This window comes from Euprymna scolopes, chromosome 29 (genome assembly GCF_053919585.1).
Source record: "Euprymna scolopes isolate OS-2025 chromosome 29, ASM5391958v1, whole genome shotgun sequence".
NCBI lineage: Eukaryota > Metazoa > Mollusca > Cephalopoda > Sepiida > Sepiolidae > Euprymna > Euprymna scolopes.
In genome coordinates, this window is record NC_136510.1 from 87,685,427 (window position 1) to 87,695,426 (window position 10,000).

Genomic DNA, 10,000 nt, shown 5'->3' on the forward strand with positions numbered 1-10,000 from the left:
TCGGTACACTTTTAAAGTTGTTTATAGAAATATACACAAATGGATTTTCTCTAGTTATACATATTTGTTGTACAGTGATAAGGACATTATGGAGAGGCATTCTGCAGAATCTGACGAGGTGGCCGAGTGGTTAAGGCGATGGACTGCTAATCCATTGGGGTCTCCCCGCGTGAGTACGAATCTCATCCTCGTCGTAAATTGTTTGTTGCTTTTCCGTACCCTTTTAAAGTTGATTATAGAAATATACACAAATGGATTTTCTCTAGTTATACATATTTGTTGTACAGTGATAAGGACATTATGGAGAGTTATTCTGCAGCATCTGACGAGGTGGCCGAGTGGTTAAGGCGATGGACTGCTAATCCATTGGGGTCTCCTCGCGTGAGTTCGAATCTCATCCTCGTCGTAAATTGGTTTATTGCTTTTCGGTACACTTTTAAAGTTGATTATAGAAATATACACAAATGGATTTTCTCTAGTTATACATATTTGTTGTACAGTGATAAGGACATTATGGAGAGTTATTCTGCAGAATCTGACGAGGTGGCCGAGTGGTTAAGGCGATGGACTGCTAATCCATTGTGGTCTCCCCGCGTGAGTTCGAATCTCATCAACGTCGTAAATTGTTTTGTTTCTTTTCGGTACACTTTTAAAGTTGATTATAGAGATATACACAAATGGATGTTCTCTAGTTATACATATTTGTTGTACAGTGATAAGGACATTATGGAGAGTTGTTCAGCAGAAACTGACGAGGTGGCCGAGTGGTTAAGGCGATGGACTGCTAATCCATTGGGGTCTCCCCGCGTGAGTTCGAATCTCATCCTCGTCGTAAATTGTTTGTTGCTTTTCGGTACACTTTTAAAGTTGATTATAGAAATATACACAAATGGATTTTCTCTAGTTATACATATTTGTTGTACAGTGATAAGGACATTATGGAGAGTTATTCTGCCGAATCTGACGAGGTGGCCGAGTGGTTAAGGCGATGGACTGCTAATCCATTGGGGTCTCCCCGCGTGAGTTCGAATCTCATCCTCGTCGTAAATTGTTTTGTTGCTTTTCGGTACACTTTTAAAGTTGATTATAGAAATATACACAAATGGATGTTCTCTATTTATACATATTTTTTGTACAGTGATAAGGACATTATGGAGAGATATTCTGCAGAATCTGACGAGGTGGCCGAGTGGTTAAGGCGATGGACTGCTAATCCATTGGGGTCTCCCCGCGTGAGTTCGAATCTCATCCTCGTCGTAAATTGTTTTGTTGCTTTTCGGTACACTTTTAAAGTTGATTAAAGAAATATACACAAATGGATTTTCTCTAGTTATACATATTTGTTGTACAGTGATAAGCACATTATGGAGAGTTATTCTGCAGAATCTGACGAGGTGGCCGAGTGGTTAAGGCGATGGACTGCTAATCTATTGGGGTCTCCCCGCGTGAGTTCGAATCTCATCCTCGTCGTAAATTGTTTTGTTTCTTTTCGGTACACTTTTAAAGTTGATTATAGAAATATACACAAATGGATTTTCTCTAGTTATACATATTTGTTGTACAGTGATAAGGACATTATGGAGACTAATTCTGCAGAATCTGACGAGGTGGCCGAGTGGTTAAGGCGATGGACTGCTAATCCATTGGGGTCTCCCCGCGTGAGTTCGAATCTCATCCTCGTCGTAAATTGTTTGGTTGCTTTTCGGTACACTTTTAAAGTTGATTATAGAAATATACACAAATGGATTTTCTCTAGTTATACATATTTGTTGTACAGTGATAAGGACATTATGGAGAGTTATTCTGCAGAATCTGACGAGGTGCCCGAGTGGTTAAGGCGATGGACTGCTAATCCATTGGGGTCTCCCCGCGTGAGTTCGAATCTCATCCTCGTCGTAAATAGTTTTGTTGCTGTTCGGTACACTTCTAAAGTTGATTATAGAAATATACACAAATGGATTTTCTCTAATTATACATATTTGTTGTACAGTCATAACGACATTATGGAGAGTTATTCTGCAGACTCTGACGAGGTGGCCGAGTGTTTAAGGCGATGGACTGCTAATCCATTGGGGTCTCCCCGCGTGAGTTCGAATCTCATCCTTGTCGTAAATTGTTTGGTTGCTTTTCGGTACACTTTTAAAATTGATTATAGAAATATACACAAATGGATTTTCTCCAGTTATACATATTTGTTGTACAGTCATAAGGACATTATGGAGAATTTTTCTGCCGAATCTGACGAGGTAGCCGAGTGGTTAAGGCGATGGACTGCTAATCCATTGGGGTCTCCCCGCGTGAGTTCGAATCTCATCCTCGTCGTAAATTGTTTTGTTGCTTTTCGGTACACTTTTAAAGTTGATTATAGAAATATACACAAATGGATTTTCTCCAGTTATACATATTTGTTGTACAGTCATAAGGACATTATGGAGAATTTTTCTGCCGAATCTGACGAGGTAGCCGAGTGGTTAAGGCGATGGACTGCTAATCCATTGGGGTCTCCCCGCGTGAGTTCGAATCTCATCCTCGTCGTAAATTGTTTTGTTGCTTTTCGGTACACTTTTAAAGTTGATTATAGAAATATACACAAATGGATTTTCTCTAGTTATACATATTTGTTGTACAGTGATTAGGACATTATGGAGAGTTATTCCGCAGCATCTGACGAGGTGGCCGAGTGGTTAAGGCGATGGACTGCTAATCCATTGGGGTCTCCCCGCGTGAGTTCGAATCTCATCCTCGTCGTAAATTGTTTTGTTGCTTTTCGGTACACTTTTAAAGTTGATTATAGAAATATACACAAATGGATTTTCTCTAGTTATACATATTTGTTGTACAGTGATAAGGACATTATGGAGAGTTATTCTGCAGAATCTGACGAGTTGGCCGAGTTGTTAAGGCGATGGCCTGCTAATCCATTGGGGTCTCCCGGCGTGAGTTTTAATCTCATCCTCGTCGTAAATTGTTTTGTTGCTTTTCGGTACACTTTTAAAGTTGATTACAGAAATACACACAAATGGATTTTCTCTAGTTATACATATTTGTTGTACAGTGATAAGGACATTATGGAGCGATATTCTGCAGAATCTGACGAGGTGGCCGAGTGGTTAAGGCGATGGACTGCTAATCCATTGGGGTCTCCCCGCGTGAGTTCGAATCTCATCCTCGTCGTAAAATGTTTTGTTGCTTTTCGGTACACTTTTAAAGTTGATTATAGAAATATACACAAATGGATTTTCTCTAGTTATACATATTTGTTGTACAGTGATAAGGACATTATGGAGACTAATTCTGCAGAATCTGACGAGGTGGCCGAGTGGTTAAGGCGATGGACTGCTAATCCATTGGGGTCTCCCCGCGTGAGTTCGAATCTCATCCTCGTCGTAAATTGTTTGGTTGCTTTTCGGTACACTTTTAAAGTTGATTATAGAAATATACACAAATGGATTTTCTCTAGTTATACATATTTGTTGTACAGTGATAAGGACATTATGGAGAGTTATTCTGCAGAATCTGACGAGGTGCCCGAGTTGTTAAGGCGATGGACTGCTAATCCATTATGGTCTCCCCGCGTGAGTTCGAATCTCATCCTCGTCGTAAATAGGTTTGTTGCTGTTCGGTACACTTCTAAAGTTGATTATAGAAATATACACAAATGGATTTTCTCTAATTATACATATTTGTTGTACAGTCATAACGACATTATGGAGAGTTATTCTGCAGACTCTGACGAGGTGGCCGAGTGTTTAAGGCGATGGACTGCTAATCCATTGGGGTCTCCCCGCGTGAGTTCGAATCTCATCCTTGTCGTAAATTGTTTGGTTGCTTTTCGGTACACTTTTAAAATTGATTATAGAAATATACACAAATGGATTTTCTCTAGTTATACATATTTGTTGTACAGTGATAAGGACATTATGGAGAGTTATTCTGCAGAATCTTACGAGGTGGCCGAGTGGTTAAGGCGATGGACTGCTAATCCATTGGGGTCTCCCCACGTGAGTTCGAAGCTCATCCTCGTCGAAAATTGTTTTGTTGCTTTTCGGTACACTTTTAAAGTTGATTATAGAAATATACACAAATGGATTTTCTCTAGTTATACATATTTGTTGTACAGTGATAAGGACATTATGGAGAGTTATTCTGCAGAATCTGACGAGGTGGCCGAGTGTTTAAGGCGATGGACTGCTAATCCATTGGGGTCTCCCCGCGTCAGTTCGAATCTAATCCTCGTCGTAAAGTGTTTGGTTGCTTTTCGGTACACTTTTAAAGTTGATTACAGGAATATACACAAATGGATTTTATCTAGTTATACATATTTGTTGTACAGTGATAAGGACATTATGGAGAGTTCTTCTGCAGAATCTGAAAAGGTGGCCGAGTGGTTAAGGCGATGGACTGCTAATCCATTGGGGTCTCCCCGCGTGGGTTCGAATCTCATCCTCATCGTAAATGGTTTTGTTGCTTTTCGGTACACTTTTAAAGTTGATTATAGAAATATACACAAATGGATTTTCTCTAGTTATACATATTTGTTGTACAGTGATAAGGACATTATGGAGAGTTATTCTGCCGAATCTGACGAGGTGGCCGAGTGGTTAAGGCGATGGAGTGCTAATCCATTGGGGTCTCCCCGCGTGAGTTCGCATCTCATCCTCGTCGTAAATTGTTTTGTTGCTTTTCGGTACACTTTTAAAGGTTATTATAGAAATATACACAAATGGATTTTCTCTAGGTATACATATTTGTTGTACAGTGATAAGGACATATTGGAGCGATATTCTGAAGAATCTGACGAGGTGGCCGAGTGGTTAAGGCGATCGACTGCTAATCCATTGGGGTCTCCCCGCGTGAGTTCGAATCTCATCCTCGTCGTAAAATGTTTTGTTGCTTTTCGGTACACTTTTAAAGTTGATTATAGAAATATACACAAATGGATTTTCTCTAGTTATACATATTTGTTGTACAGTGATAAGTACATTATGGAGAGTTATTCTGCAGAATCTGACGAGGTGGCCGAGTGGTTAAGGCGATGGACTGCTAATCCATTGGGGTCTCCCCGCGTGAGTTCGAATCTCATCCTCGTCGTAAATTGTTTTGTTGCTGTTCGGTACACTTCTAAAGTTGATTATAGAAATATACACAAATGGATTTTCTCTAATTATACATATTTGTTGTACAGTGATAAGTACATTATGGAGAGTTATTCTGCAGAATCTGACGAGGTGGCCGAGTGGTTAAGGCGATGGACTGCTAATCCATTGGGGTCTCCCCGCGTGAGTTCGAATCTCATCCTCGTCGTAAATTGTTTTGTTGCTTTTCGGTACACTTTTAAAGTTGATTAAAGAAATATACACAAATGGATTTTCTCTAGTTATACATATTTGTTGTACAGTGATAAGGACATTATGGAGAGTTATTCTGCAGAATCGTACGAGGTGGCACAGTGTTTAAGGCGATGGACTGCTAATCCATTGGGGTCTCCCAGCGTCAGTACGAATCTAATCCTCGTCGTAAATTGTTTGGTTGCTTTTCGGTACACTTTTAAAGTTGATTACAGGAATATACACAAATGGATTTTCTCTAGTTATACATATTTGTTGTACAGTGATAAGGACATTATGGAGAGTTATTCTGCAGAATCCTACGAGGTGGCTGAGTGGTTAAGGCGATGGACTGCTAATCCATTGGGGACTCCCCGCGTGGGTTCGAATCTCATCCTCATCGTAAATGGTTTTGTTGCTTTTCGGTACACTTTTAAAGTTGATTATAGAAATATACACAAATGGATTTTCTCTAGTTATACATATTTGTTGTACAGTGATAAGGACATTATGGAGAGTTATTCTGCCGAATCTGACGAGGTGGCCGAGTGGTTAAGGCGATGGAGTGCTAATCCATGAGGGTCTCCCCGCGTGAGTTCGCATCTCATCCTCGTCGTAAATTGTTTTGTTGCTTTTCGGTACACTTTTAAAGTTGATTATAGAAATATACAGAAATGGATTTTCTCTAGGTATACATATTTGTTGTACAGTGATAAGGACATTATGGAGAGTCATCCTGCAGAATCTTACGAGGTGGCCGAGTGGTTAAGGCGATGGACTGCTAATCCATTGGGGTCTCCCCGCGTGAGTTCGAATCTCATCCTCGTCGTAGCTCGTTTGGTTGCTTTTCGGTACACTTTTAAAGTTGATTATAGAAATATACACAAATGGATTTTCTCTAGTTATACATATTTGTTGTACAGTGATAAGGACATTATGGAGAGTTGTTCTGCAGAATCTGACGAGGTGGCCGAGTGGTTAAGGCGATGGCCTGCTAATCCATTGGGGTCTCCCCGCGTGAGTTCGAATCACATCCTCGTCGTACATTGTTTTGTTGCTTTTCGGTACACTTTTAAAGTTGATTATAGAAATATACACAAATGGATTTTCTCTAGTTATACATATTTGTTGTACAGTGATAAGGACATTATGGAGAGATATTCTTCAGAATCTGACGAGGTGGCCGAGTGGTTAAGGCGATGGACTGCTAATCCATTGGCGTCTCCCCGCGTGAGTTCGAATCTCATCCTCGTCGTAAATTGTTTTGTTGCTTTTCGGTACACTTTTAAAGTTGATTATAGAAATATACACAAATGGATTTTCTCTAGATATACATATTTGTTGTACAGTGATAAGGACATTATGGAGAGTTATTCTGCAGCATCTGACGAGGTGGCAGAGTGTTTAAGGCGATGGACTGCTAATCCATTGGGGTCTCCCATCGTCAGTTCGAATCTAATCCTCGTCGTAAATTCTTTGGTTGCTTTTCGGTACACTTTTAAAGTTGATCATAGAAATATACACAAATGGATTTTCTCTAGTTATACATATTTGTTGTACAGTGATAAGGACATTATGGAGAGTTATTCTGCAGAATCTGACGAGGTGGCCGTGTGGTTAAGGCGATGGACTGCTAATCCATTGGGGTCTCCCCGCGTGAGTTCGAATCTCAACCTCGTCGTAAATTGTTTTGTTGCTTTTCGGTACACTTTTAAAGTTGATTATAGAAATATACACAAATGGATTTTCTCTAGTTATACATATTTGTTGTACAGTGATAAGGACATTATGGAGAGTTATTCTGCAGAAACTGACGAGGTGGCCGAGTGGTTAAGGCGATGGACTGCTAATCCATTGGGGTCTCCCCGCGTGAGTTCGAATCTCATCCTCGTCGTAAATTGTTCTGTTGCTTTTCGGTACACTTTTAAAGTTGTTTATAGAAATATACACAAATGGATTTTCTCTAGTTATACATATTTGTTGTACAGTGATAAGGACATTATGGAGAGGCATTCTGCAGAATCTGACGAGGTGGCCGAGTGGTTAAGGCGATGGACTGCTAATCCATTGGGGTCTCCCCGCGTGAGTACGAATCTCATCCTCGTCGTAAATTGTTTGTTGCTTTTCCGTACCCTTTTAAAGTTGATTATAGAAATATACACAAATAGATTTTCTCTAGTTATACATATTTGTTGTACAGTGATAAGGACATTATGGAGAGTTATTCTGCAGCATCTGACGAGGTGGCCGAGTGGTTAAGGCGATGGACTGCTAATCCATTGGGGTCTCCTCGCGTGAGTTCGAATCTCATCCTCGTCGTAAATTGGTTTATTGCTTTTCGGTACACTTTTAAAGTTGATTATAGAAATATACAGAAATGGATTTTATCTAGTTATACATATTTGTTGTACAGTGATAAGGACATTATGGAGAGTTATTCTGCAGAATCTGACGAGGTGGCCGAGTGGTTAAGGCGATGGACTGCTAATCCATTGTGGTCTCCCCGCGTGAGTTCGAATCTCATCAACGTCGCAAATTGTTTTGTTTCTTTTCGGTACACTTTTAAAGTTGATTATAGAGATATACACAAATGGATGTTCTCTAGTTATACATATTTGTTGTACAGTGATAAGGACATTATGGAGAGTTGTTCAGCAGAAACTGACGAGGTGGCCGAGTGGTTAAGGCGATGGACTGCTAATCCATTGGGGTCTCCCCGCGTGAGTTCGAATCTCATCCTCGTCGTAAATTGTTTGTTGCTTTTCGGTACACTTTTAAAGTTGATTATAGAAATATACACAAATGGATTTTCTCTAGTTATACATATTTGTTGTACAGTGATAAGGACATTATGGAGAGTTATTCTGCCGAATCTGACGAGGTGGCCGAGTGGTTAAGGCGAGGGACTGCTAATCCATTGGGGTCTCCCCGCGTGAGTTCGAATCTCATCCTCGTCGTAAATTGTTTTGTTGCTTTTCGGTACACTTTTAAAGTTGATTATAGAAATATACACAAATGGATGTTCTCTATTTATACATATTTTTTGTACAGTGATAAGGACATTATGGAGAGATATTCTGCAGAATCTGACGAGGTGGCCGAGTGGTTAAGGCGATGGACTGCTAATCCATTGGGGTCTCCCCGCGTGAGTTCGAATCTCATCCTCGTCGTAAATTGTTTTGTTGCTTTTCGGTACACTTTTAAAGTTGATTATAGAAATATACACAAATGGATTTTCTCTAGTTATACATATTTGTTGTACAGTGATAAGCACATTATGGAGAGTTATTCTGCAGAATCTGACGAGGTGGCCGAGTGGTTAAGGCGATGGACTGCTAATCTATTGGGGTCTCCCCGCGTGAGTTCGAATCTCATCCTCGTCGTAAATTGTTTTGTTTCTTTTCGGTACACTTTTAAAGTTGATTATAGAAATATACACAAATGGATTTTCTCTAGTTATACATATTTGTTGTACAGTGATAAGGACATTATGGAGACTAATTCTGCAGAATCTGACGAGGTGGCCGAGTGGTTAAGGCGATGGACTGCTAATCCATTGGGGTCTCCCCGCGTGAGTTCGAATCTCATCCTCGTCGTAAATTGTTTGGTTGCTTTTCGGTACACTTTTAAAGTTGATTATAGAAATATACACAAATGGATTTTCTCTAGTTATACATATTTGTTGTACAGTGATAAGGACATTATGGAGAGTTATTCTGCAGAATCTGACGAGGTGCCCGAGTGGTTAAGGCGATGGACTGCTAATCCATTGGGGTCTCCCCACGTGAGTTCGAATCTCATCCTCGTCGTAAATAGTTTTGTTGCTGTTCGGTACACTTCTAAAGTTGATTATAGAAATATACACAAATGGATTTTCTCTAATTATACATATTTGTTGTACAGTCATAACGACATTATGGAGAGGTATTCGGCAGACTCTGACGAGGTGGCCGAGTGTTTAAGGCGATGGACTGCTAATCCATTGGGGTCTCCCCGCGTGAGTTCGAATCTCATCCTTGTCGTAAATTGTTTGGTTGCTTTTCGGTACACTTTTAAAATTGATTATAGAAATATACACAAATGGATTTTCTCTAGTTATACATATTTGTTGTACAGTGATAAGGACATTATGGAGAGTTATTCTGCAGAATCTTACGAGGTGGCCGAGTGGTTAAGGCGATGGACTGCTAATCCATTGGGGTCTCCCCACCTGAGTTCGAAGCTCATCCTCGTCGTAAATTGTTTTGTTGCTTTTCGGTACACTTTTAAAGTTGATTATAGAAATATACACAAATGGATTTTATTTAGTTATACCTATTTGTTGTACAGCGATAAGGACATTATGAGGAGTTATTCTGCAGAATCTGACGAGGTGGCAGAGTGGTTAAGGCGATGGACTGCTAATCCATTGGGGTCTCCCTTCGTGAGTTCGAATCTCACTCTCGTCGTAAATTGTTTTGTTGCTTTTCGGTACACTTTTAAAGTTGATTATAGAAATATACACAAATGGATTTTCTCTAGTTATACATATTTGTTGTACAGTGATAAGGACATTATGGAGAGTTACTCTGCGGAATCTTACGAGGTGGCCGAGTGGTTAAGGCGATGTACTGCTAATCCATTGGGGTCTCCCCGCGTGAGTTCGAATCTCATCCTCGTCGTAAATTGTTTGG

At 40.1% G+C, this 10,000-nt stretch overlaps 40 non-coding genes across 40 annotated transcripts; all 40 read left to right on the forward strand.

The window, feature by feature from the left end:
- The first annotated feature begins 112 nt into the window (after positions 1 to 112).
- Trnas-gcu (transfer RNA serine (anticodon GCU)) lies at positions 113 to 194 on the forward strand. Its single transcript has one exon. It is a non-coding gene; the product is annotated as a tRNA-Ser (tRNA).
- Positions 195 to 324: 130 nt separating this feature from the next.
- Positions 325 to 406, forward strand: Trnas-gcu (transfer RNA serine (anticodon GCU)). The gene has a single exon. It is a non-coding gene; the product is annotated as a tRNA-Ser (tRNA).
- A 344-nt stretch (positions 407 to 750) lies between these two features.
- On the forward strand, positions 751 to 832 carry Trnas-gcu (transfer RNA serine (anticodon GCU)). The gene has a single exon. It is a non-coding gene; the product is annotated as a tRNA-Ser (tRNA).
- A 130-nt stretch (positions 833 to 962) lies between these two features.
- Trnas-gcu (transfer RNA serine (anticodon GCU)) lies at positions 963 to 1,044 on the forward strand. Its single transcript has one exon. It is a non-coding gene; the product is annotated as a tRNA-Ser (tRNA).
- A 131-nt stretch (positions 1,045 to 1,175) lies between these two features.
- Trnas-gcu (transfer RNA serine (anticodon GCU)) lies at positions 1,176 to 1,257 on the forward strand. Its single transcript has one exon. It is a non-coding gene; the product is annotated as a tRNA-Ser (tRNA).
- A 131-nt stretch (positions 1,258 to 1,388) lies between these two features.
- Positions 1,389 to 1,470, forward strand: Trnas-gcu (transfer RNA serine (anticodon GCU)). The gene has a single exon. It is a non-coding gene; the product is annotated as a tRNA-Ser (tRNA).
- Positions 1,471 to 1,601: 131 nt separating this feature from the next.
- Positions 1,602 to 1,683, forward strand: Trnas-gcu (transfer RNA serine (anticodon GCU)). The gene has a single exon. It is a non-coding gene; the product is annotated as a tRNA-Ser (tRNA).
- Positions 1,684 to 1,814: 131 nt separating this feature from the next.
- On the forward strand, positions 1,815 to 1,896 carry Trnas-gcu (transfer RNA serine (anticodon GCU)). The gene has a single exon. It is a non-coding gene; the product is annotated as a tRNA-Ser (tRNA).
- A 131-nt stretch (positions 1,897 to 2,027) lies between these two features.
- Trnas-gcu (transfer RNA serine (anticodon GCU)) lies at positions 2,028 to 2,109 on the forward strand. Its single transcript has one exon. It is a non-coding gene; the product is annotated as a tRNA-Ser (tRNA).
- Positions 2,110 to 2,240: 131 nt separating this feature from the next.
- Positions 2,241 to 2,322, forward strand: Trnas-gcu (transfer RNA serine (anticodon GCU)). Its single transcript has one exon. It is a non-coding gene; the product is annotated as a tRNA-Ser (tRNA).
- A 131-nt stretch (positions 2,323 to 2,453) lies between these two features.
- On the forward strand, positions 2,454 to 2,535 carry Trnas-gcu (transfer RNA serine (anticodon GCU)). The gene has a single exon. It is a non-coding gene; the product is annotated as a tRNA-Ser (tRNA).
- Positions 2,536 to 2,666: 131 nt separating this feature from the next.
- Trnas-gcu (transfer RNA serine (anticodon GCU)) lies at positions 2,667 to 2,748 on the forward strand. The gene has a single exon. It is a non-coding gene; the product is annotated as a tRNA-Ser (tRNA).
- Positions 2,749 to 3,092: 344 nt separating this feature from the next.
- Positions 3,093 to 3,174, forward strand: Trnas-gcu (transfer RNA serine (anticodon GCU)). The gene has a single exon. It is a non-coding gene; the product is annotated as a tRNA-Ser (tRNA).
- Positions 3,175 to 3,305: 131 nt separating this feature from the next.
- Trnas-gcu (transfer RNA serine (anticodon GCU)) lies at positions 3,306 to 3,387 on the forward strand. Its single transcript has one exon. It is a non-coding gene; the product is annotated as a tRNA-Ser (tRNA).
- A 344-nt stretch (positions 3,388 to 3,731) lies between these two features.
- On the forward strand, positions 3,732 to 3,813 carry Trnas-gcu (transfer RNA serine (anticodon GCU)). The gene has a single exon. It is a non-coding gene; the product is annotated as a tRNA-Ser (tRNA).
- A 131-nt stretch (positions 3,814 to 3,944) lies between these two features.
- On the forward strand, positions 3,945 to 4,026 carry Trnas-gcu (transfer RNA serine (anticodon GCU)). Its single transcript has one exon. It is a non-coding gene; the product is annotated as a tRNA-Ser (tRNA).
- A 131-nt stretch (positions 4,027 to 4,157) lies between these two features.
- On the forward strand, positions 4,158 to 4,239 carry Trnas-gcu (transfer RNA serine (anticodon GCU)). The gene has a single exon. It is a non-coding gene; the product is annotated as a tRNA-Ser (tRNA).
- A 131-nt stretch (positions 4,240 to 4,370) lies between these two features.
- Positions 4,371 to 4,452, forward strand: Trnas-gcu (transfer RNA serine (anticodon GCU)). The gene has a single exon. It is a non-coding gene; the product is annotated as a tRNA-Ser (tRNA).
- Positions 4,453 to 4,583: 131 nt separating this feature from the next.
- Trnas-gcu (transfer RNA serine (anticodon GCU)) lies at positions 4,584 to 4,665 on the forward strand. The gene has a single exon. It is a non-coding gene; the product is annotated as a tRNA-Ser (tRNA).
- Positions 4,666 to 4,796: 131 nt separating this feature from the next.
- On the forward strand, positions 4,797 to 4,878 carry Trnas-gcu (transfer RNA serine (anticodon GCU)). The gene has a single exon. It is a non-coding gene; the product is annotated as a tRNA-Ser (tRNA).
- Positions 4,879 to 5,009: 131 nt separating this feature from the next.
- Trnas-gcu (transfer RNA serine (anticodon GCU)) lies at positions 5,010 to 5,091 on the forward strand. The gene has a single exon. It is a non-coding gene; the product is annotated as a tRNA-Ser (tRNA).
- A 131-nt stretch (positions 5,092 to 5,222) lies between these two features.
- On the forward strand, positions 5,223 to 5,304 carry Trnas-gcu (transfer RNA serine (anticodon GCU)). The gene has a single exon. It is a non-coding gene; the product is annotated as a tRNA-Ser (tRNA).
- Positions 5,305 to 5,648: 344 nt separating this feature from the next.
- Positions 5,649 to 5,733, forward strand: Trnas-gcu (transfer RNA serine (anticodon GCU)). The gene has a single exon. It is a non-coding gene; the product is annotated as a tRNA-Ser (tRNA).
- Positions 5,734 to 6,074: 341 nt separating this feature from the next.
- Trnas-gcu (transfer RNA serine (anticodon GCU)) lies at positions 6,075 to 6,156 on the forward strand. The gene has a single exon. It is a non-coding gene; the product is annotated as a tRNA-Ser (tRNA).
- A 131-nt stretch (positions 6,157 to 6,287) lies between these two features.
- Trnas-gcu (transfer RNA serine (anticodon GCU)) lies at positions 6,288 to 6,369 on the forward strand. Its single transcript has one exon. It is a non-coding gene; the product is annotated as a tRNA-Ser (tRNA).
- Positions 6,370 to 6,500: 131 nt separating this feature from the next.
- Positions 6,501 to 6,582, forward strand: Trnas-gcu (transfer RNA serine (anticodon GCU)). Its single transcript has one exon. It is a non-coding gene; the product is annotated as a tRNA-Ser (tRNA).
- A 344-nt stretch (positions 6,583 to 6,926) lies between these two features.
- Trnas-gcu (transfer RNA serine (anticodon GCU)) lies at positions 6,927 to 7,008 on the forward strand. Its single transcript has one exon. It is a non-coding gene; the product is annotated as a tRNA-Ser (tRNA).
- A 131-nt stretch (positions 7,009 to 7,139) lies between these two features.
- Trnas-gcu (transfer RNA serine (anticodon GCU)) lies at positions 7,140 to 7,221 on the forward strand. The gene has a single exon. It is a non-coding gene; the product is annotated as a tRNA-Ser (tRNA).
- Positions 7,222 to 7,352: 131 nt separating this feature from the next.
- Positions 7,353 to 7,434, forward strand: Trnas-gcu (transfer RNA serine (anticodon GCU)). The gene has a single exon. It is a non-coding gene; the product is annotated as a tRNA-Ser (tRNA).
- A 130-nt stretch (positions 7,435 to 7,564) lies between these two features.
- On the forward strand, positions 7,565 to 7,646 carry Trnas-gcu (transfer RNA serine (anticodon GCU)). The gene has a single exon. It is a non-coding gene; the product is annotated as a tRNA-Ser (tRNA).
- Positions 7,647 to 7,990: 344 nt separating this feature from the next.
- Positions 7,991 to 8,072, forward strand: Trnas-gcu (transfer RNA serine (anticodon GCU)). Its single transcript has one exon. It is a non-coding gene; the product is annotated as a tRNA-Ser (tRNA).
- A 130-nt stretch (positions 8,073 to 8,202) lies between these two features.
- On the forward strand, positions 8,203 to 8,284 carry Trnas-gcu (transfer RNA serine (anticodon GCU)). The gene has a single exon. It is a non-coding gene; the product is annotated as a tRNA-Ser (tRNA).
- A 131-nt stretch (positions 8,285 to 8,415) lies between these two features.
- On the forward strand, positions 8,416 to 8,497 carry Trnas-gcu (transfer RNA serine (anticodon GCU)). The gene has a single exon. It is a non-coding gene; the product is annotated as a tRNA-Ser (tRNA).
- A 131-nt stretch (positions 8,498 to 8,628) lies between these two features.
- Positions 8,629 to 8,710, forward strand: Trnas-gcu (transfer RNA serine (anticodon GCU)). Its single transcript has one exon. It is a non-coding gene; the product is annotated as a tRNA-Ser (tRNA).
- A 131-nt stretch (positions 8,711 to 8,841) lies between these two features.
- On the forward strand, positions 8,842 to 8,923 carry Trnas-gcu (transfer RNA serine (anticodon GCU)). Its single transcript has one exon. It is a non-coding gene; the product is annotated as a tRNA-Ser (tRNA).
- A 131-nt stretch (positions 8,924 to 9,054) lies between these two features.
- Positions 9,055 to 9,136, forward strand: Trnas-gcu (transfer RNA serine (anticodon GCU)). The gene has a single exon. It is a non-coding gene; the product is annotated as a tRNA-Ser (tRNA).
- A 131-nt stretch (positions 9,137 to 9,267) lies between these two features.
- Trnas-gcu (transfer RNA serine (anticodon GCU)) lies at positions 9,268 to 9,349 on the forward strand. The gene has a single exon. It is a non-coding gene; the product is annotated as a tRNA-Ser (tRNA).
- Positions 9,350 to 9,480: 131 nt separating this feature from the next.
- Positions 9,481 to 9,562, forward strand: Trnas-gcu (transfer RNA serine (anticodon GCU)). The gene has a single exon. It is a non-coding gene; the product is annotated as a tRNA-Ser (tRNA).
- Positions 9,563 to 9,693: 131 nt separating this feature from the next.
- Positions 9,694 to 9,775, forward strand: Trnas-gcu (transfer RNA serine (anticodon GCU)). The gene has a single exon. It is a non-coding gene; the product is annotated as a tRNA-Ser (tRNA).
- A 131-nt stretch (positions 9,776 to 9,906) lies between these two features.
- Trnas-gcu (transfer RNA serine (anticodon GCU)) lies at positions 9,907 to 9,988 on the forward strand. Its single transcript has one exon. It is a non-coding gene; the product is annotated as a tRNA-Ser (tRNA).
- Positions 9,989 to 10,000: the final 12 nt, after the last annotated feature.